The sequence below is a fragment of the Delphinapterus leucas genome, chromosome 8, assembly GCF_059928025.1.
Source record: "Delphinapterus leucas isolate spDelLeu-1000000601 "Yukka" chromosome 8, BTC_Dleu_Yukka2, whole genome shotgun sequence".
NCBI lineage: Eukaryota > Metazoa > Chordata > Mammalia > Artiodactyla > Monodontidae > Delphinapterus > Delphinapterus leucas.
The window spans coordinates 43,942,306-43,966,459 of record NC_143136.1 but is presented as its reverse complement, the minus strand read 5'-3'; the positions used below and the strand labels follow the sequence as shown (position 1 = coordinate 43,966,459).

The 24,154-nt window shown below is 42.0% G+C and overlaps 1 long non-coding RNA gene across 2 annotated transcripts in view; it reads right to left on the bottom strand.

The window, feature by feature from the left end:
• Window positions 1–1,001: 1,001 nt before the first annotated feature.
• LOC149748546 (uncharacterized) overlaps window positions 1,002–24,154 on the bottom strand; it is a 302,762-nt gene continuing 279,609 nt past the window's right edge. For both annotated transcript variants that reach the window (XR_016393985.1, XR_016393987.1), the window contains 3 exons: window positions 23,770–23,883; window positions 12,688–12,750; window positions 1,002–11,331 (listed from right to left, as the gene is read on the bottom strand). This is a non-coding gene — a long non-coding RNA (uncharacterized LOC149748546). The remainder of the gene's footprint in view (window positions 11,332–12,687; window positions 12,751–23,769; window positions 23,884–24,154) is intronic.

Below are 24,154 nucleotides of genomic sequence, written 5' to 3'. Positions count from 1 at the left end.
CAATACCTCCAGGTATATAATCCACAGAATGACATGAGCTGTGGACTCAATTCCTAGTCACGGGTGTTTGAGTGCCACTCCCATACTGTTGTTGCTAGCTATTGCTTTTTGCTAATGGAGGCAATTCTCTGAGGGTTTCTCATATTTCTGCACACCTGTGAGCCAAAGCACTGACTTGCCCTTTGTTCCTTTAAAAGGATGTTTGTATAGCGAAGAGCCTTGGAAGTGAGAGGTAGTGTCTCTCTCTGGAACAAAGGGCAGGCATACTTATGGGCCATTATATAAAGATCCTGGTTCCCTGAGCTTGGGGTCCTTCTGTAACGCAACCTACTGCATGGGCGGATGTTACCTGATCCTATCTGCATTCCGTGGGAATTAGGAACGGATATAAAAATGCTGATTCTCAGGTTGTTGTTAGTGCTGTAATAAACCGCATCTCTGGCCTAGGAATTGCAGGATTTCTATTAGCATACATGACACTATGGCAGGCTAACTTTTTAGTTTGCAAGTAGGGTAAATGTCAGACCCTTCACAGTTCTTGGCAGTTTGGACAATGATGGTGAGATGCTGACAAAGACATGGCTTTCTGAAAGAGAAAGCATGAATGCCTCCCAGGCCAATTAACAGGGTTTGAGGAAAGTTCAAGGGAATCAGTAGGGAGTTGACCAAATGTTATGGCCAACTGGAAAATAAATGCTTTTGTTTGTCGGTTTGTCTTTTACTTTATTGCCTGTTAAAGAGAAGGAATTGGGAAGGTGGTTGCAAGCTGAGTTGTCAGGAAGGAGTTTCAGAGACAGTTGCCTGACCAGTGCCCTGCTTAGTGCTAACTCTCCTCCAGGTGGGGGAACTTCCTCATCAACCCAGGGGTCAACCTCAAATCTGCCCCATTGTAACAGCTAGTAGGTACTAAGATTCATCTCGGGTGGGCAGAAGGTTCCACTTCCATTCAGACAAGTTACAAAGACCCAAATCCACACTGAGCATGAAAGGAAGGAAAATTGTTATCGTTGTGGGCAAAAACCAGACAAATCAATAGAGCTTTGGCTGATTTGCCTGGGAGTTGAGGGAATGGAGTGTGTAATGCTTATCAAGGAAGAATGACAACAGCTGGGCTTTGTCATAGTTCAAATCCTCCTGCAATCTACAGTGCTAACTTTAGATCCACTTGGAGATGACAGTAAAAGGTCTCAACTTCTTTTGCAGTGGGTCCTGGCTTCTATCAGCAAGCATTGGCCTTCATGGAGAGATTTTTCTGAGACAGAAAAACTCCTGTGGGAGACCACAGAGGTGGCATTGACTAGGATCCAGGCTCTTACTACTCTGGATTGGGTTTACAATGCTGATGAATGAGAATGAGGAAATGATGTCCTCCTACCCTTCTGACCTCAGCCACATTATGGAGAAACAGTTAGAGATGGAGGTCAATATTTACCTGTCCTCTGTGACTGATGATTTTTTGATTCGTGCCTCTAGCAAAAGGAGGCTGTCTCCACCCAGGGATGCTCCCTTGGGGTTTTGGATTCATTACTTCCCTGATGCAACTACCAGAAACATTCTTTTTGAAAAGTAGCTATTAGCTTGCTACTGTGCTCTTATCAAAACTGAATGCCTAACCCATGGAAACCTTGTGACTCTCTGATATGATATTTTTATTTTTGGGTGAGTCGACTCAGCTTCAATGACTAACAAAGGGGGACAGTCCCAACAAGCTTCACTTGTCAAATGAAAATGGCATATTCAAAAACACAGCCAGCTTGGCCTCAGCAGCATCTAGGCTTTACATGTAAAAGTGGTACCTATTCCTTTGGGGGAAACTCTATGCCCCATTATGTCAACTGAAGCAAACTCACTGGCCCTTACAGGGCTGTCAATTCACAGCAGTTTCCCTAAATGCCTGGGTCTACTTATTCCATTTATCTGAAACCTGGTGGTATTCACTGGGCTGCTATGGCTGTTCAACTTCAGTGCTGTGATGCAAAAACCAAATGACGATGAAGTTGCTCCACTCAGTGGGCAGAACTCAAGGCTGTCCTCATAGTTCTAGATAATACTATCCTTGAAGAACCTTGTTATACTTTTTACCGACTCTTGGGCTGTTGCCAGTGGCCTAGCTATTTGATCTGCCTCTTAGAAACTAAAGAACGGCAGGTTGGAGACACCCTCTTTGGGGCTGCAAACTGTGGGAATAAATTGTGGCTGCCGACAGAACCGTTTGGATCAAGCCCATGCTAAGAGTCTGTTCTCTGACGATACTGACTTGACTCAAGCTGCTCATTAAGCTGTTACTGTTCAGATTCTTACCATCCTTGCCTGGATCCATCACTGTACCAGACATGGAAACACTTACTATGGAAGCATCGTAGGCTGGGCACAAAGTCAAGGCCTCTAGTTTCTGGCACAGAGATTACTGCTGCATGCCAGACTTGGAACACCTGCCAAAAGTTGACCCATCTGTCGTGCACAAGGAAGGACACATCATGTGGGCCATCAACCCTACCGACTCCTGGCAGAAGAACTACATTTGACCTTTGGTCCCTTCCCAGGGCTATCCATGGGGTCTCAGGGCTGTTAATACTTTTTCAGGTTATGCTACTTCTGTTCCAGTCTGATCTGCCAACTCTGGCAACACTATTGTGGTCCTTGAAACTAATCCAGGTCAAGTTTTTGGCTGTCTGGACATTTACCGTCTGACGATGGTGTGCTTTTTATCACAAGCTACTCAGCAGTGGACTTATAGTCAAGCTATCTGATGGACCTTCCATGCCTCCTGACATCCATGGGCATCTGGTATTGTTGAGCTTTGGAATGGCGTTCTCGATAATTGATTCAACAATGTTTCAAACTCTACCTCCCTCACCTCCTCCTGGTCCACACACCTTACTCAGACAATTAGATCATTGAATGCAACTCTCCCCAGAAGGGGATCAGTTTCTCTCAGCTGCTTCCTGGGTAATGATTAGGATGAAAGGGGTAGGAAGTTATATAATCCTAATTAGAAAATTTAGGATTCTTCTCTGACCATTCCCAGGTAAGATGCTTTAACTTTTCTCCTAATGGCAACCCCAGGCCAGCACAGTTGGTTCACCTACTACTATTGCTGTGAATAATAAGCTGTCCTTTGTCTCTGATTTCTTCTTATTTTCTTATTTCTTCTACCAGAATACATGAAACTATGGCAGGCTAACTTGGCAGCTTGCAAGTAGAGTACAATATCAGACTTTTCCATAGTTCTTGACACTATCCCCAAATTGAACAACAGTCTGGATTGTAAAACAGCAATCACAGCACAGAGCTCTACAGCAATGATGCTTTGCTTTTTACCTTTCTGCCTAGTGTTGTCAAAATGATAGTGATAATTCTGTTACATGCTCTTATGGACTCAGCAAGATTATACAAAGAACATTTTGACAAAAAATGGAAATGAGTAAGATTCAGGCATTGTTTGTTCCCTTCGTATTACCATGCAGGGGAAGAAGCTGTGCATTTTCTTTGCCAGTTACTGTCACGCTTATAGGGTCCAGGGTGCGATTACCTATAGGAGAGTGTGCCTCTTAATGACCTTTCCTCAGTGGTGACAAAATGTGTACAACAAAGAATCTAATTACAGTAAAGATTGTATGCGGCACAAATCAGGGTTGCCTAACTAAATCTAATATCGTTGCTGACAGCTATGAATATGTTTAAAGAATTTATTGTGAAAGTTCCTCTTATGTTTACTATTGTGATTCAGCCCCCATGCGGTGAGATTACAGTTCAGGAGGTCCCTGATACTGTAGGGATAATGCTAGCTCTCACTGTGTGTGTAGGGGTGTGTGTGTGTGTGTCTGTGTGTGTCTGTGTCTGTGTGTGTCTGTGTGTGTACATGTGCTGCCCTTCAGAACATTTTAATGCAGCAAACCAAGGCAGAGTGAAAAAGCTGTTTTCTCATTTACTAAGAAAGGTTTCTGCAGTTACCATAAAGCACAACTTCAAAACGTTTTTGTTTATATTAGTCAATGTGTGACAGTTCTGACAGGCAGTGCTTCACGTGTCTTCACACACATGTGATACCTGCTGCTTATGGAAACCTCACAAGGCTTGGGGGCCTAGACTGAAGATAACTCAGAGACAGTCCTGGCGATGGTCATGGGCAACTGGATGATGATATGTTATTGCTGTTCAGGAATCTGTGGATGATTCAATAAACATTCATTAGGTGTCTGCTACCTGCAGGTATTATACTAGACACGAAGAGTACACAGATGCCAAAATGTTTGCCTAAATGTTTGATGAAAAGCTGTCAGTCTAGTGAAGGCAACCATGAATAGGTCTGTAAACCAATAGTTACTCTACATATGGATGTGTATACAAGATGTTAAATGGGAATACAGAGGAGGAAATGATTAATTCTGCCTGGGATTAAAAAAGAAAATTGAGAGTAGGAAGTGGTTTTGGGGTCCACTACTATGTTTGGGACTGTCACATACAACCTTGCATCCTATGTACCACGAGGCTTAGACCACTCCAGAGGTACAGCCAGAATGGGAAGCTTTGGAGTCACACAGCTCAGAGTTTGAACTGCAGCTCAACCGTTAACAACCACTTATTAGTTATGTGACTGAGTAAGGAATTTAACCTCTGTCAAACGTGGTTTCTTTATTGTTAAAATAGCAATGATGTTTAACATTCTCCAACATAAATTGTAGCAATATTTTCTTAGATCAGTTTCCCAAGGCAAAAGAAATAAAAGCAAAAATAAGCAAATGGGACCTAATCAAACTCAAAAGCTTTTGCACTGGGCTTCCCTGGTGGTGCAGTGGTTGAGAGTCCGCCTGCCGATGCAGGGGACACGGGTTCGTGCCCCGGTCCAGGAAGATCCCACATGCCATGGAGCGGCTGGGCCCATGAGGCATGGCCGCTGAGCCTGCGCGTCCAGAGCTTGTGCTCCGCAACGGGAGAGGCCACAACAGTGAGAGGCCCGCGTACCGCAAAAAAAAAAAAAAAGCTTTTGCACAGCAAAAGAAACTATCAACAAACTGAAAAGACAACCTATGGAATGGGAGAAAATATTTGCAAATGATGTGACCAACAAGAAGTTAGTATCCAAAATATACAAACAGCTCATATAGCTCAATATTGAAAATACAAACAACCCAAACAAAAAGTGGGTAGAAGACCTAAATAGACATTTTTCCAAAGAAGACTTACAGATGGCCAACAGGCACACAAAAAGATGCTCGACATCACTAAGCATTAGAGAAATGCAAAGCAAAACCACAATGAGGTATCACCTCATACCGGTCAGAATGACCTTCATCAAAAAAATCTATAAACAATAAATGCTGGAGAGGGTGTGGAGAAAAAGGAACCCTCCTGCACTGTTGGTGGGAATGTAAATTAGTGCAGCCACTATGGAGAACAGTATGGAGGTTCATTAAAAAAACTAAAGTGGAGGGCTTCCCTGGTGGCGCAGTGGTTGAGAGTCCGCCTGCCGATGCAGGGGACACGAGTTCGTGCCCCGGTCCGGGAGGATCCCACATGCCGCGGAGCGGCTGGGCCCGTGAGCCATGGCCGCTGAGCCTGCGCGTCCGGAGCCTGTGCTCCGCAACGGGAGAGGCCACGGCAGTGAGAGGCCCGCGTACCGCAAAAAAAAAAAACTAAAGTGGAGCTGCCACGTGACCAGCAATCCCACTCCTGGGTACATATCTGGAAAAAACAAAAACTCTAATTTGAAAAGATAAATGCACACCAATGTTTATAGCAGCACTATTTACAATAGCCAAGACATGGAAACAACCCAAGTATGTGTATGTGTGTGTGTGTGTACACACACACACACACACACACACACACACACAATGGAATATTACTCAGCCATAAAAAAGAATGAAATATTGCCATTTGCAGCAACATGGATGGACCTAGAGGATATTATACTTAGTGAAGTAAGTCAGACAGAGAAAGATAAACACTATATGACATCACATACATGAAATCTAAAAAAATAATACAAATGAATGTATATACAAAACAGAAACAGACTCATAGACATAGAGAACAAACTTATGGTTACCAAAGGGGAGAGGGAGAGAGGGAGGGAGTGAGGGACAAATTAAGAGTATGGGATATGATATCACTTATATATGAAACCTAAAAAAAAGGTACAAATGAACCTATATACGAAACAGAAACAAAGTTACAGATGTAGAAAACAAACTTATGGTCACCAGGGAGTAAGTGGGGGTGGGGGGGGAGGGATAAATTGGGAGATTGGGGTTGACATAAACACACTACTATATATAAAATAGATAACTAATAAGGACCTATTATATAGCACTGGGAACTCTACTCAGTACTCTGTAATGGCCTATATGGGAAAAGAATCTAAAAGAAGAGTGGATATATGTATATGTATAGCTGATTCACTCTGCTGTACACCTGAAACTAGCACATTGTAAATCAACTATACTCCAATAAAATTTTTTAAAAATTAAAAAAATTTATTGGATTAACAGATACAAACTACTACACATAAAACAGATAAGCAACAAAGATTTACTGTATAGCACAGGGAACTATAAACTTGTAATAACTTTTAACGGAATATAATGTGAAAAAAATATAAATGAATCACTTTGCTGGACACCTGAAACTAACACAATATTGTAAATTAACTACTGCAATAATTTAAAAAAAAAGAATGATGGTATCACCACATTGAATTATTAAGATCAGAGGAAATAACCAACCTAAAGTGTACACATGGTAGATGCTCCATAAATATTAGTGTCCCTTCCCTCCCACCTTTCACTTCAATCCTATATTGAGTGATGTAGAAAAGCCAAATTACCAGCTTACTGAGAATGATCATTTAGTCATTCTTTCAGGGACTCATGGCAGATTTCAGAGTATTTTGGAATTTGAAAGACAAATAATTGAGTGAGTATAGGAAAGGGAGAAACTAACAACAACAATAATATTTTTTGCTTTACATACATTCTCTTTTTTAATCCTCAAAAAAAACACACAAAACTCTCTAAGGGAGCTTGGGTTTCTTCCTTATTGAAGATTATTTTCTTACCTAACATAATATTAGTATTACTTAATTCATTTTGTTTGGTGTGTGTGTAAACCTCCATAACCTTGAGATGGGCTTTTTAAAAAAATTAGTCAGGTTCCAAATTAAGGCACACTGCAACCAGATGAGAAGAGTTAGCTGTAGCCACCCAGTATGGATGGAGGAACAAGGCCTCGTGTGTAAATGTGCTCCACTGATATGGAGCTTGGTGTATTTTCCATTTGTGTGTAGTATATACATACTTCTTCACTAGGAGTAATTAATTCAAAATGTAAAGTTTCTTTAAAATAACTGGTAAAGAAAACGAGTCTATGTTATTTTTCAGTTTCTTTTTTATCAGCTTATCACAACTTAATGTTATACAGAGTTCATGATTGGAATGTTCCTTTATTACTCACCCTAAATCTTAGCTGGTGGTCAGGACTCTCCCAAGCCTTGGGTATGGCCCTAGGGCTTTGGAGCAGATTGGTATCCAAATAGTTTTTCTCTCATTTGGCTATGCTTTCTTCCTATTCCAGACAAGGGGGCACTGATCGGCTCAAAGACATCTGCCATGCCCTGGTTTCTCTGCTGTAAATGCTTCTTTTGGCTTCCCCAAAGCTCCTCATTTCCTTAAGGTATGGGATAAGTGGTTCTAACCAAAACACCCTAGAATACAGCACAGCTCTAAAAAAGAAAGAACTTTCTTTTTCTCACGTGATATAGATTGAACAGGAGCATTGAGGGCCAGCCGGAGGGCTGTCCCATGAGGTCATTCAGGGAAGTCGATCCTTCCATCTGGTGCTCCACCATGCCCTAGGGTGATGTTCTCACACCCCGGGGTCAAAGATGGGCTGATGCATGTCTGAGTTTCAGCCCAAGGGAAGAATGAAGAAAGTTTACCAAGTGACTATGTCCTTAAGGAGATAATCTAGACTGAGCACACATTACTTCATTTCCCAGTGGTCTAAATTTAGTCATAAGGTCACTCCCAGTAGCAAGGAAAGCTGGGAAATGTAGTTGACGACCTAATGCCCATGTGTCTAGCTAGAACTCAGGGAGTTCTATTATAAAAATAGAGGAGAAAAGATACCAAGAGATGATAGTAATCTCAGCCACACTCTAAAAGACAAAAGTTAAAAGAGAAGAGTAGCGGACTGCCCTGGTGGCACAGTGGTTAAGAATCCACCTGCCAATGCAGGGGACATGGGTTCAAGCCCTGGTCCAGGAAGATCCCACATGTGGCGGAGCAACCAAGCCTGTGCGCCACAACTACTAAGCCTGCAAGCCTAGAGCCTGTGCTCCGCAACAAGAGAAGCCACCGCAATGAGAAGCCAGCGCACCGCAACAAAGAGTAGCCCCCGCTCGCCGCAACTAGAGAAAGCCCGTGCACAGCAACAAAGGCCCAACACAGCCAAAAATAAATAAATAAATTTATTAAAAAAAAAAAAAGAAAGAAGAGTAGCTATACAATGGTAGAACACATTTTTTTTTCCCCCAACCAAGAGGTATTCTCCCATTTTAAAGTTTTCAGTATCTCTCCTCCACAATTATCCTTATGTGGCAGCTTCTCGCTATGTCCTCAACAGCACCCTGACACTACACTTGCCTCCCCCAAATCCATTGTTGACACAGAAGCCAGCAGGATCTTTTTCGAATGTAAACTAGGCAACATCACTTCTCTGCTTGGAACTCACCAAAGACCTCTCTTTGCAACAGAGAATCAAATCTAAATTCTGTACTGTGGCCTGGAAGGCTGCCCTACTGGCTTCTGCTTCCTTCTCTTCCTTCTCTGTACTCTGCCGATTTTTGCTGTTTTCCCTGAATATACCAAGCTTGCTCTCATCTTGGGTCTTTCCCTCCTGCTGTTCCTCCTGCTCGAGGTCATATCTTCACAAAGTGTCTCCTTCTAATATTCAGTCTTCAATCCAAATGTGACCTGTTCAGCGAGGGCTTCCACAAACTCTCAGCTAAAGCAGCCTCATCCTCCCAGTTACTATCTGCGACATTACCTCAAAATGTCCTTCATAACATGCATCTTGACCACTGTTATTTATTGTTTATGTGTTTATAGCATATAAGCTCCTGGAGACAGAACACTATCTTGTTCACCACTGTATCCAGAACTCCTACTGGGCAGCTGTGAACACAGAGCAGGCACTCCGTGAATATCTGTTAGCTGGTAGGCTTGAGCTTTGTAAAATAGTAAAACTATCTGACAGCCATTAGCACAGGACCTTGCACATAGTAGGTATTCATTAAATATTTATTGAATGAATAGAAGTAGCTACAAACTCCAGTGAATCAGAGAGACAAAGGATGCCATTTGAAAAGGCTTTACGTAATATTTTGTGCTAAATTAATAATTTTCTGAACATTAAAGAAATCAATAATCGTTGTAAAAAATAGAGATAAGTATAAAGAAAAGTCATACCACTGAAAGAAAACCATCGTCGACATCTTGGTAAACATACATAAAGATTTTTGTTCCTATATATGTGAATACACACAAGATTTAAAAAAATTGGTATCATATGTATACGCAGTTTAAATAGAAAACTTCTCAAGTATAGTCACCAAGAAATAATGCTTATTTTAAAGTATGAGGGTGAACATTAAGGTACATTAGACTGTGTGTTTTGCTTACGTATTTCAGGTGGTGATTACAGAAAATAGAGAATGAGATTTGCATGGACACTTCTTTCAGCAGCCAGACCCATGTCCCATGCTGAGGGCTCTCTGCAGAGCAGGGAAAAAAAAATTTCCGGAAAAGTTTGTCAAGCCTGAGATGCTGCTTATTCTTATTTAGATCTAATTCTCCTTCCTTTCCACAGAAATGCACTGATTGCTTATATTTTTACCTTTCCTAAAGATAATGAATATCACTGGAAGAAAACTATCAAGACCCGTATTTTTACCTTTACCATAAACTTATATATAATACAAACTCCCATGATGGAACTGTATAGTTAGGCTATGCTATCGAAATGTCAGGAGCGGTGTGTTCCTTGGAGGTGAGGGGAAACAACTAGATTTGGAAATCTGGTGTACGAATGTATATGAATATACAAATGACATTTATAGATCCAGATATACCCATCCACCCATGAATATATATAGTTGGCATCAAGTCACTAAGCATAAAAATGTTGTGGGTGCTTACAACTTCTTTTAAAAAGGCATTATTTGCATTAAAACTATGTCTTCTAATTTCCAAAATAGTCTGTGTAAGGAGTTGGGAAATTTGGGTTAAAAGATAACAGGGAAAAAAGGAAACACTGGAAAAAAAATTGGAAAAGTATGCATATAAATATCACAGTCTTCTGTGTTTTCAGCCTTTTATATATGTGGAAGAAAGTGCACATTGTGTTTCCAATTCTGACTTTGCCCAGCTGCCTGCGTGACTTTGGCCAGGTCAGTTCCCCTCCCTGAGCCTTCGTGTCTTCATCACCAAAGTAAAACAAGAGAGGGAAAAGGAAAGAAGCCAGCACTTGTTACACCAGGCAGCCCACCTAAGCAGTACAGAATGTCCCATCCAGCTTTAGCATTCCGTGATTATTACTGTTAAAAAATATATCAATTGTGTTATTTTGTACAGATTAATTATATAAGTTATTGCTTTTTTTTTTTCCTCTTGCCTTTTTTTGTCTGTTAAAAGGATGTTGGAAAAAAAAAAAAAGGACCTTAAGGGCTTCCCTGGTGGTGCAGTGGTTGACAGTCCACCTGCCGATGCAGGGGATGCGGGTTCGTGCCCCGGTCTGGGAAGATCCCACAGCGGGAGAGGCCATAACAGTGAGAGGCCCGCGTACCACAAAAAAAAAAAAAAAAAAAAGGATGTTGGTAGGTAATTTTGCTAAACGGTGCTTTATCTGCTTAAAATTTCTTGTGTGGTATCTACCAACATTACTGACATTTTTAGTACCTATCAGTTATACTTCGAAAGCCTCTGATGCTGATTGAAGTTTTAGTTGAGTCAAAACCCTCCTCAGGTGGGTTTACCATGGGTATTCCTAAAAGGAGGCAGCAACCTGTCTCAGGAAGACTGTGGTAAACAACACAGCCGTTTCAGAGCTGTGGCCAGTGAGACAGGGGACTGGATGGGGAAACAAAAGTGTGCTCTATGGTGGTCAGGAGAGAAAAGGTACTTGCCGTAAGTGATTGTTGGTATGTGAAAATAAAATTACGCTGAAGTCCTCTAAATCTTGTGAATGCTAAAGACTCCATTGTATCCACAAAACAACTCTCTGGAAAGGAAACACGTGACCTGAAAATTTCCTGTTGTCTTGGACAAGGGCCTGGAGGGTGAGAAGAGAAAACAACATGTAACCAAAAGGGATGACATAAAGAATGCTCACATGGCAGTCACTGTTAAAATACACAGTTAAAACTTTCAGGATAGAAGGAACAAACTCATGGAGGCGCCCCATCCAGTAGTGGAGACTCTCAGGCTAAGGCCCAGCCACAATTCTAAAACCTTAGAATAAAGTCAACGGTCCCTCTTTACAACAATGCTTCCTTTAGAACTTCTACTTGAGGAGTTGGGGTGGAGCAAAGAATAAAAAAACCCTTTCTGAGCTTGCCTCACATCTAGCTTGAAAGTAGAATTTCTTTACTGGAACTGCTAATCTGTAAGGCTACCAGTTTATGTGGGTTTCAGTGGGCTTTTAGGGTTCAAGCATGTGTAGAGTCTACTTGTTGTGACAACGCTGCACATACACACACGCACACGCACACACACACACACACACACACACACACACACACGCACCTGCCTCATTTATACCTCCAGGCTAGTGTTTCTCAGTCTCAGAACTATCGATATTTTGGGCCAGATAATTCTTTGCTGTGGGGCTGTCCTGTGCATTGTATGATGTTCGGCAGCAGCCCTGGCCTCATCCGCCAGATGCCAGTGGCCCCTCCCTCCTCCCGCCGCCCCCCCCCCCCACCAGATGTGACAACCAATAACGTCTCCAAACATTGCCAAGAGTCTCCTGGGGGACAAAATCTCCCTTAGTTGAAAATCACTGCTTTAGGCTGAGATGAGGACCTTTAGTGAAGGGGAAGAGAAGATTCCAAGGGAGTGAGGAAAGATTCAGATATTTATTCTTGAAGTTATTCTGTTTATGGAAAAGTTATTCAAAGATGCCTACAAGTGTTTTGAGGAACATGATCTTATTCCAAGCAAGCCAATATTACAAATACTATTTTAAACTGTAACTTATAACTGCTTTTCGACAGAATGTCTTACTGGATTCAAGCATTTGCCTTGAAGAATGCTATCGATTCAGTCACTGTTTCATCACTTGTGGCGCTGTGGCCTTCCCCATGGAAGAGCATCAAGTGGTGCTTTCCTTTCTTCCCCCAAACTTTGCAAATTACTTTGAAACACTGCCGAAAACACATTTTAGCAGAATAACTTATTTTTTACTGTGATTCTCTAAGAACCCACTGTGTCTACTAGCTAGGAGAGCAACTATCTTTATTCTTAACATAACTGAGACATAGTTATCTAGATCCATTTTACCATGTTGCCACACAGACTTAAAATATTTTGTTACCAGCAAAATTGTAATTTGCAGACAACACTGACCTTACTGAATAACCTTATGACCAAACCTCATTATCTTCAGAGAGACTAAAAATTAATATACCTTAATCTGAAGCTTCAGGATACACCCTTCTTCAGTGTTTATATCTTATCTTGTATTTTGCTCCTAAAGAATAGAAAACAACCACAAATGGTAAGGTTTTGTGTGTGTGTGTGTGTGTGTGTGTGTGTGTGTGTATGTATGTGTGTGTTTGTTGGTAGTAGCATTCCAGGCCCCTTCCTTCTACAATTTATTTCAACTATCATTTATTGAACACTGACTGTGGACCAGGATTTGTACCAATTTTAAGCAGATTTTATTTTCACAGAAAAATCAGATATATTTCTTTTAAAACTGTGCTGTAATTAATCTTTTCTCCATTATTTTGATATTAATGAAGATTACCACAAAAACTACTGGCTTTTCCAGCTGTAAATGTAGGACAGAAATCAATGAATAGGAGAGAGGGACTCTACACAAGGTAGGCTGGGTTTTTATAAAGTCAAACATCTAGCTTTATAAGATTACACTGTGTGGTGAAAATTCTGTTTCCTATTGTTTTACTACTTGTAGACAAGTAAACAAACAAAAAAATGCTCTTGGGCTAAATTTTTATTTTCGGCTAGATGGATGGCAGGCCCAGAAGAACATCACAGGTAAAACTCTTGAAACATCTGTTTCAGACAATTTCTGGAAAAAAATATATACTTTCTGGCCTATAAATTATTCATATTTTTCCATATTTGCTACTGATTTACTAGTAATATGTTAAATGTAAGTAAATAGGAATAGCATAAATATTGCCAATACATTTAAAGAGTTTTAATTTTAACTTTAATTCTTACTTGCTTTTAGATGCTATCTTCTGTGTTAGGTGCCGGCCCCTAATCTGGTGTCGATTTACTTGGCTGAGGAGTTACGTAAAATTATCCAACTGATATAGGCCAGGTGTTCACAGCTCTTTATGCATCAGGGACTACACTGAAAGCTTTCCAAGAGTAGGTGGCTGTGACCTATAGCAAGCATGACAAAGACAGCACCTGGGCCTATTTGCAGTGTCCCTTAGGCAAGTTTTCTCCACAAACTCACCAACCTCCTCCAAGCTCCCTGCCCCCCATCCTAGTCACATTCCCTCTCCCCAGTCACCTGAAAGAACTGTCTTTGACCCCCTCCTGCATTGAAATGGAGAGTTTGCAGCAGCACAATGGCCTCACGCTCTTCCACTTCCACTGCCGAGCGCCATCCGTGCTGCTTCTGCATCTGTCACCTCCCACATCTCTAGCTAGATTGAGCAGTACAAAGCACCTAGGACCTCAGAAAATGACTTTCCGAAGCTTTCCAACCTCAGCTCTATACGTCACAGAAAATAGTACGTTTGCCATCTTTAACAGTGTTATTTTTAAAACCTCTCTTGCTCTTCCTCTCATTCTTTTCTTTTTATGTTGTTTCTAATTCTTGTTTCTTGGTTATTCTTTTCAAGAAGGGAGAAGAAGTAGGTTGAAAACCAACTAGAAGATACTGGAGAAGGAAAGGAGACCCGCTAGAGGAGGGTACAAGAGGAAGATGATCAGTATTAGTTTTGGAACAAGGCTGCTGCTTCTAGGTAGAAATGATTTGTTTGGTGTAGGAATGTGTAGCTGCAATCACGGAGCCACCAAGTGGCCAGAATCTTAGCAATGTGCTTCCTAGCTCTGGCAGCCAGCTCTCCTGTCCTTCTGTCACTCACAGCTCTAGTGCCTTCATATGAAGGCTGCTCAGAAATGAGTTGAAGAAGTACAGGCAATTGTTATGGGTTGAAATATGTTGAAGTCCTAACCCCCAATATCTCAGAATACGACCTTATTTAGAAATAGGGTCACTGCAGATGTAATTAGTTAAGATGAGCTCATACTGGATTAGGGTGGACCTGTAATCCAATACGACTGGCGTTCTTATTAAAAGGGGAAATTTGTATATGAACGCACACAGACAAGAAGAATACCACATGAAGTTTGGAGTTTTGCTGTCATAAGCCAAGGAACTATCAAAAGCCAGAAGAGAGGCTTGGAACAATCCTTCCCTGTGCCTTCAGAGGAATTAAGGCCCTGCTCACACCTTGATCTCAGACTGCCAGTTTCAAGAACCATGAGACAATAGATTTTTGTTGTTTAAACCACTCAGTCTGTGGTAATTTGTTAAAAGACAGGCCAAGGAAACTAATACAACAATGTAGCAATGATGGAGCGATCCTGCTCTTGACTAGAATCTCCCTGGAGGGGTGCAGCTTTGATGCAGCTAAGAAATGTGCACCATCCAATCCAAACACCTAGAATGGAACCCATGTGTATTGATAATAGACATATACATGTAAGGACACAAATGAAAACACACTGCAACAATTTCTAAGAAACTCCATGAAAATAATAATTGCTGAGGCTACTTGTTATGGTTATCATAACCAAATGATAAAAACCTGTGGTCACTCTTGGGCTTCTTAAATGTCAGCATATCTGTATCTCCACCTACCAGGGCAATTCCAGGAGCTGAGCACTCCTGGTCACCTCCTTCTATAATTCGGCTCAACCAACATTTATTAATATGACTATGTAACAAGAATTCTAAGCAATGGCAGTTGAATAAAGCATCAGACACAATCCCAGTCCTTAGGCAGCTTATTGTATAGTAACTAATAAGGCAGATTTCTGGAAGAATCTTTCACCTATGAACCTATAGGGCATTCTGTCCATTTACACCCAGGAATGTTCAAGACTCTTAGTACAGGTGATGGGAACACAACTCAAGCTGGCTTAAACAAACACACAAATAAAACTCTGTGTTTTTTGAGGGTGAAAATATGACTTAGTGTATTAGTCAGGGCTCTCCAGAGAAACAGAATCAACAGAAGACAGAGAAAATCAGAGAGAAAAGGTAGGGGAAGGGTGGAGGAAGGGAAGGAGAGACAGACAGAGAGAAGAGATTTCTTTAAGGACTTTGCTCACGTGATTGTGAGGGTAATTTTTAGGGCAGGCTGGCAGGCTGGAAAATGAGGTAAAAGTTGATGTTGTCTTCAGTCTGAACTCTGCAGGGCAGCAGTCTGGAAACTCAAGCCGTGTTTCTATGTTGTGGTCTTGAGGAAAATTCCTTCTTGGGAAATCTATCTCTGTTCTTAAGGCTTTCAGCTGATTGGATGAGGCCTACCTACATTATGGAGGGTAATCTGCTTTACCCAGAGTCTGGTGATTTCAATGTTAATCACATCTAAAAAGTACATTCACATAAACGCCTAGACTGGTGTCTGACTAAAAAACTGTGCACCGCAGCGTAGGCAAGTTGACACATAGAGTTAACCACCGCAGGCAGAGTAGAATCCATGGAGTGCCCCAAAGTTATCAGGAACCCACCCCTCCCCGTCTTCCTTGGTGAAGGCTTTGGCTGGCTCATCTTCCAGTTCATGCCCTGCTGAATCAATCACTGTGGCTGAGGGAATGCAATGCCCTGACTAGGGTCGAGAATGGGGAGGCAGGCTGTTGTGTTTCAGAAGGGATGATGAGAAGGCATCAGGAGCTGTTTAACTAGAAGGATCTCACCAACCAAAGGGTATGGGGTATGGAAGTGTGGTTTTGAAGGAAAAGGAAACATTGTGGGCAAATCCAGTCCTTGGGTACTTAAAGATGGGAAGGAGAAGGGAGAGAGAAGAGACCCTTTGGGAGACACGAAGTGTTCTTGCTGGAATGTCCTCTATGCTCCTGCCACTGGAGGTGGGCCGTTATATCAGTGGTCACACCACAGACCATATGCGATGAATAGGCTTATATCACATTAGCTTGATCTACACTACCTTTGAATCTGATGAAATTTTCCTTTGAGGAAAATTTAGTTTTCCTCATTGATTTAAAGTCAGTAATTTCTGTTCCTCTGAGCACAGAATTGCTTTTAATTATAAATGCATGACATTTAAAATTATTTAAATACAAATATTTTTACACCAAGGGGTGTGGAATGCGGGGTGTGGGATGTGGGGATGGAAGCAATGAATTTTTTCCTGTGCAGAAACCCTGCTGGAAAAATATTTTCCCTTAGTCACCGTTCCGAAAATCATCCCTCTCAGGAATGCTTGTTATTTAAAATTAAATGGAATTGGCATTTAGAGAGTTTTGAATAATTTAGCTGGACTTGCTTCAGTGATTACATAATGTTTGCAAATGGGTCAAGGTCCCAGTCGCATCGGGGAATTAATAAACGTATCTGTCTATGTGGCCATTATTCATCTGCCTCCCCCCACCCTCATCTGCTTCCACCACCAAAGGCTGCTACCCCTACTCCTCTCCACACTGGACGCTCCTTGAGGACAAAAACTACCTTTATTTATCTCACTCCCGGTGTGGTCTCTGACATATGGAGTTTACTGCATCAGTGTGTGTTGAGTTGCACTAAACATTGGTATTCGGGGAGCCTGGGCTCTTAGGAAGGTAGAGAGTTCTGTGGATTCTCAGTGAAGAAAGCTCCTTTAGAACAAAAGTCAACAACATTACAACAACGACAGCTCTACAAATTTCTAGATGCACAGCTGCAACTGTTGGCAGCTGCGTACTACAAAAATCTTACATGCACCTGATGTCTGTCAAATATTGGAAACCAACTGTAGGCAAAATCTGAAGTATGTTTTCTATGTCCTCACTCTTCACCTTTTAAAAAAATTTCTCTTTTTAAACGACTCTCCCAACCAGCCTTCTCTTTTCCATGTTCAAATCTCCCCTATCCTCTTCATTCCCTCCTCCTATCGAAATAGGAAAGGACCTCACTTTAATCATTTTTACTTGTAAATTAATCAACTGATTGAAATTTGGAATTAATGAATTTCATTTGAATTTTTTCTCTATTATAAAATGAAAGAATGTGTTACACTCTGAAAGGAAAGCCAGGTATGAATAAGCAGATGGCGACAGTCCTCCTGTCCATCTACAGGTGCCTCCTTCCTTCTCTCCCTTTCTTTCTGCTTTCCTTCTTGGGGAAAGGGTGGGCACAGACAGGGTTACTCTGACGACCAATCCTAGCAGTACACTGATTTTCTTTTTTTCAATAAATTTATTTATTTAATTAATTTTGGGCTGTGTTGGGTCTTCGTTGCCGCACGCAGGCTTTCTCTAGTTGTGGCGAGCGGGGGCTACACTTCGTTGCGGAGCACGGGCCTCTCATTGTGGTGGCTTCCCTTGCTGTGGAGCATGGGCTCTAGGCGCATGGGCTTCAGTAGTTGTGGCACATGGGCTCAGTAGCTGTGGCTCGCAGGCACTAGAGCACAGGCTCAGTAGTTGTGGCACACGGGCTTAGTTGCTCTATGGCATGTGGGATCTTCCCAGACCAGGGCTCGAACCCGTGTCCCCTGCATTGGCAGGCAGATTCTTAACCACTGCACCACCAGGGAAGTCCCCAGTACACTGATTTTAATTCTTTGAGGGTGACTAGAGGGAACCAAATAGAAAAGGTGGTCATGGTCTTTTTCTACCTCAAACACCTACTTCCGGGACCTGAACAGGGCTATGGATGATGATGATCCATTTCTCTACAGAGGGTAAGCCCACCTTGTACCCTAGCCACTTTATGCAAATAGTTCCTTCCCCAGACTCTTTTTCTTTCTTTTGAACACAGAACAGTCCCCTCTCCCAAATTTAACCCTACTCCTTCCATCCATGAACTTTAACAAAAACTACCACGGGCCAACTCAGTTGGACCTGCATTGTTAGGAGTTTGCAAACTTTATTGCTAATCTGAATACAACCCTGCAAGATAGGTTAATATTGTTTCCATTTTACATTTGAGAGTCCCAGAAGCTAGGAAACATCCCAAGATCACAGCACTAAGTGGCCAAGTCTAGAAGCTTGAGTCTTGCAGCTCCAAAGCCCATGTCTACTCCCAGATGTGTTTTAATGTCATCTGGCAGTCTGGCATTCATTTTTAAAAAACTGACAGTATTTTTATTCTGCTGCCTCCCTAACCTGAAATCTTGGATCACAGCCTCATGCCTCCTATGTTATTTCTGCCCTCACTTGAATGTCTCTGGGGTACTTCACATTCCACCTGATCAAAACTGAATTCAAAACTGCTCCTATGTTCCCAGTCTTCAATTCAATCAACTCAGATGCTTAAACTAGAAACCTAGGACCCTTGACTTTTCCCTTTTTCTCACTCTCTTTTTAAAAAACTGGTCACCAAGTCCTACAGGTTCTTTCTCCCACAAACACATACATACATACACATACAGTGTAGACCTACTCCTGGACTCTCATTTTTCATTTTGTAAGAGTTCTAACTGTTCTCTCTTTCAAACCTCCATGTTGCCATCAAAATACGTTTTTTTTCTAAAATACGTATTTGGTCAGAATTCCTTAGCCCGGCATAGATGGCCCTGTCTCCCTCCCATCCCTGTTCCCTATCACAACCCTGACTCCTTGGCCCATTCCCAAACTACTATGTCCTTTGAATCCGTGCTTTCACACCTGCTGAACTTTCATCTTCTTTTTCCATGTGGCCACCCCTATTCACACACCAACCCCAAGTTCAAATGTCATTCCTATACACCCACCAAACCCAAGTTCAAATGCTGTAAAGCCCTCTCTAACTTCTCGGGGATACTTGGTCCTCTTGCACTTCTACAGCTGCCGATACATACCTTGATGATAAGAACACATACCTTCGTACTTGGCATGTCTGCTGACAGTGTACCTCTTGCCCCCACTAGAAGGAGAACTCTATCTGGGCAGAGATCTAGTACCATCTGTGCTTGGAATGCAGATATCTCGCACCGTTTCTGGCATGTAATAGATCCTCAGTAAATATCGTTGGGCTGGGCTTAACTGAAGTGTATCTGAGGAATGAGGGGCTCACAGCACCTACCTTCCAGACTGAGAATGTGACTTAAATACCTACTCACAATTAAGCTGAGGCCTGAGTAAAATAAGCAAGATTTCAACATTTGTCTTTTCTGTCTGCGACCTCACCTTTTTTCGGTTCCCTTTTCCTACCAGTAACAGCCTCTATTCCCATTTTAAAAAAAAACTTTTCTTTTTTTTTTGGCTGCGTTGGGTCTTCGTTGCTGCACACGGTCTTTCCCTAGTTGCGGCGAGCGGGGGCTACTCTTCATTGTGGTGCGTGGGCTTCTCGTTGCGGTGGCTTCTCTTGTTGCGGAGCACGGGCTCTAGGCGCACGAGCTTCAGTAGTTGTGGCGAGTGGGCTCCGTAGTTATGGCTCACGGGCTCTAGAGTGCAGGTTCAGTAGTCGTGGCACACGGGCTTAGTTGCTCTGCAGCATATGGGATCTTCCCGGACCAGGGATCGAATCCGTGTCCCCTGCATTGGCAGGCGGATTCTTAACCACTGTGCCACCAGGAAAGTTCCTCTCTTCCCATTTTAGATTCCCAGTGACCTCATACATTTTTTGCTCTGTCCCTTTCCCCAAGTCAGGAAGGATCTAGAATCATCACTTGTATACCAATGGCAACTCCCAGCTCTGCTACACACTAGCTGGGATCCTGGGCAAGCTCTTAACCTGCCTGAAATTGCTTCCTCATTTACAACATGGAGATGATAGTACCTGCCTCCTATGGTTGCCACAGAGATGCAGTAAGAAATTCTAAGTATTAGCACAATCCCAGACACATAATAATAGCTCAATTAATGTTAAATGAAAAACTGTCTTATTTACACTGATATGCTAGTCCTTCCTAATGCATTTACTTCAAAAAATGCTATTCAATTGTGGGATGAATTATCTCTAATTAAAGAAACCTACTTGTTCAACTATATCTACTGGTAACTTTCTTAGTGTCTTTCTTCAGACCTGGGAACTCAGGAAGAAAGACTGGATCCCAGCACTGGGGAGTTGGATTTCCCACCTCTGTGATAAGGGCAGCAGTATAAGGGTTTACACATGAAGCGCTTCCAGAGTTTAGAGGAGGGTACCTGGCACAGCCTAGCGAGGGGTGCTGAGGGCTCAAAGAAGTGGTCCACTGGGGCTGACATCAGTCAGATGAGGGCAATCTTGTTAGAGCAAACAGGAGCAAAGGGACAGAGTCAGACAGGGTTTGGTGGGAGAGGATATATGACAAGTCATTTGGTTCAGCTGTACCTTGGGTATGTGTAGGAGGGGGTGAGTTGGAAAGATGAGTCTTGAAAGATAAGCAAGTGGCCAAATCCTCAGCAGTAATAGCAAGTAGGTGGGGAAGGTGTGGGTTGGCGTTCTTCTAGCCCAGTAAATCTCAACTGTGTTTTGCATACTGGAATCACTGGGAGCTTTTAAAAATACCAAAACCCGGGTCCCTAGACAATTACATATAAATCAGTATGGGGGTACTGAAGCATCATTTTTTTAAAGCTCCCAAAGTGATTCTAGCATGCAGCCAAAATTGAGAACTGCTGTATAATCTGGCCCCTGAAATCACACCAACCCAAATTTGGCTGCAAAGGGTAACTTAATGTAATTATGGACCTTTAGAACTGGAGGGAAACTGAAAGCACATCTGATCCTACCCCTGTATTTTCTTAATTAATTTTGAATTTCTTATTGTGGTAAAATACACATAACATAAAATTGATCATTTTAACCATTTTCAGGTGTACAGTTTAGTGGCATTAAGTACACTCACATTATCGTGCAACCATCTTCATCACCATCCATCTCCAGAGTTTTTCATTATCTCCGAGTGAAACTCTATGTCCACTAAACACTAATTCCCCATTCCTCACCACAGTGAGGCTGAGATGGACTTTCAGAGATGTTCTTTGTTGGGGGTGAAGGGAATGGCCTTTGATTTTGACCAGTCATTGGACACAAGGGTGCTTCAAGAAGGGGCTGTGACTGAGGGCGAGGCAGCTTTCTTCAGCCCAAGCAGTTCTAAAGAAGGCAGACAGCTGAAGGCTGTCGGCTACCAGCACTTCTGGCATTTGGAGAAAGAAAGCCTTCATTCCTAGAAGGAGACCTGAGTGACACATCGCATCAACTACCACATCGCAAAGAGGTCTCCTCTTGCTTGCTTTGGCCTCGTGGTGCTGGGGTGCCACTGGCATTTTACTATAATTTAGAGAGGAATCTAAGGTATCCAGGAATCCCCAGCCTATTCTCTCTAGGCCCACCCCATCCCTTCCCTTCTTTACTCTCTACTTTGCCATCCCTGGTCCTTCTCTTCCTCACCCACAACATAGAAACATTACTGTTGCCCTTCTGTTGAAGACTGCAGTTTAAGTCATGGCCCAGAGTTCCTGCCACCTCAAGCCTTTCATTGCCCAAGACACAATGAGCAGGAATGGGAGCAGAAAGCACTTTCCCAAATCCTGGAATATGGGTAGATGGGGCAGAGGGATGCTGGGATAAAATACTTAGGCACGGAGAATACCAGGCCAGGAGCATGGACTCAGGTACTGAGGGGCAGATACTGAATCAAATAAGTAGGTACGTGATGAGAAAGTCAGGACCAAAGATTATGATAGTTAAATTGTACTTGGCATTAGGGACATAAACATTGACCTTAGTTTTGCGTGTTGAAGAAATGGCAAAATGAGAAGAAGAAAAATACAAAGTTAGTATTTATGTCTAATTATTATGCAGAGCAATAATTCAGTGTATAGTAAAATGTGTTAAAACTGAAATGTGTTAAAATCAAATCCTATCTCAAGTTGCACCTGAACAGTAAACTCTTACATACAAATAAGGGACTTCATAAACTGTAAGGTAACACGTAGACACGTATCTTGGAGATCTTGCTCACAACCTCAAAACATCAGAGGAAATGTTCACTGAGGTGCATCCTCTTTGGGGTTGAAGGAAACTGTACTTTTGGATCCCTCCTGCAGCCCCCTTGGCTCTCACAGATGCAGAACCCATGTGCTGAGTTCCTAATTCTAAACTCTGAGACTTGTTTCTCAGACAAATTTCTCCTTAATCATCTTACCTGTGCATTGTAAATACATTTTGTGACTTTTGTCCTAAATAGTTTCTGGACTATTTGAATAATTGGATTTATGAACATTTCAATTCCTAGTCCTAAGGTAACCCACTCCACTTCAGTTTTAATTAATGTCCACTACCCTAGGGTCTTCCCAAGGCCTTTATGTCATCTGAAGTTAGACTCCATTTGGAGGCTCAGTAATCTTTTCTTTTTTTTTTTCCCTGAGAAGTACTCCTGAGAAGGTATTATTTACTTGGAAATTGTTTAGGGTAATCCAGATGGAGGAACAAAAGGTGGATTTTATACTCTTCCTTTCCCTTTCTAGTCCTGTGGTTCTAAGGGTACCACAATTTCCCCCCAGCTCCACCCCACCCATCCTATCCCCACTCTCACCCAAAACTAAATTACCCCTATCAGAGAGATTGGGAAAATACACTAATGATTGAAAAACATTTCACCTGCACAGTATTTCCATTTGGCCCCTATTTAATTTCTGAGTGTCATTTCCATTTCTTGTTCTGACACTATCTGTACTCTCTGTATCAGAGTAAGAGAGCACAACGTTTCTCTGGGGAAATTTACTCAGAATAAACCTCCAAATGCAAATTCTCTGAAAAAAACAACAGGATCATATATTTAAAAAAATAAGTTTTGATATTTCCTTTAGGCCAGAGTCTCTTTTCTCTTAGGACAGCCATGTGGGAACTGAATGATTTCTCTGCTTGCAGTACAGTCTTCTTTATCCTCATCACCATGATTATCGCTAATAAGTTTTTAGTCTACATTTTTTATGATTCAATCTTGGAAATGGTTCTTAGAGTTTCATGATCATTTCCTTAATTGTTTCCGTTTTTCAGGCTTTTACGAGGACATTAGCTTTGTCCTTTCTTTTAACTGCCTGAAAATCAGGACTTAAATTTTATTATCAAGTAGCTGAATGGAAAATCCCTCTCCTGGGATTCTTAGTGAGGCCACACGAGAAGCCTCCGAAGGACATGATGTCTCATCGTAGAGCTAAGTCAGAGCCTAAGACCTGAGCTTGTTCTCCACTTTGCTCACAACTTAGTGTGATAACTCATCAAGGCTTTAGCAAAAATAATCCTGCCTTTCCACTGTTTTGCCTCACTGTTTACTTAGTGTGACCCGAAGTACAAATCAAATCTCATCTCCTCTTGTCTATCAGTTCTTCACCCTTGGCCAGCTGTTCTAGGTTGTTCCTTAGTTCTTACCATCAGTTTTTAGCGGTTCTTGGACTCTCCAAGCAGGCGTGGAGCACTACAAACATATTTCTCATAGGGATCGGTGGCACTTCATGAGAAACACCCAAACTCCTTCACTGAGACCTGAAAAAGGTATAGTAGTGTTGTGAGTTTTCATGTATCCCAACCCCTTTTTCTTCCATCATTCCTTCTTCCTTCCCTTCCACCAAACCGAAGTTATTAGATAGGGGTAAATGATGTCAGCCTTATGCACAAGAAATAATTCCCAATTACCTAACTTCTAACTTACTCTGCGATTGGGTTGTAGTTTCATCTGAAAGCAAAGGAAGATGCTCTGTTCTTTTAAAGTTCTTTTTATCCTGACAATTCTTGCCTAAAATGTTGGGAGTTGGCA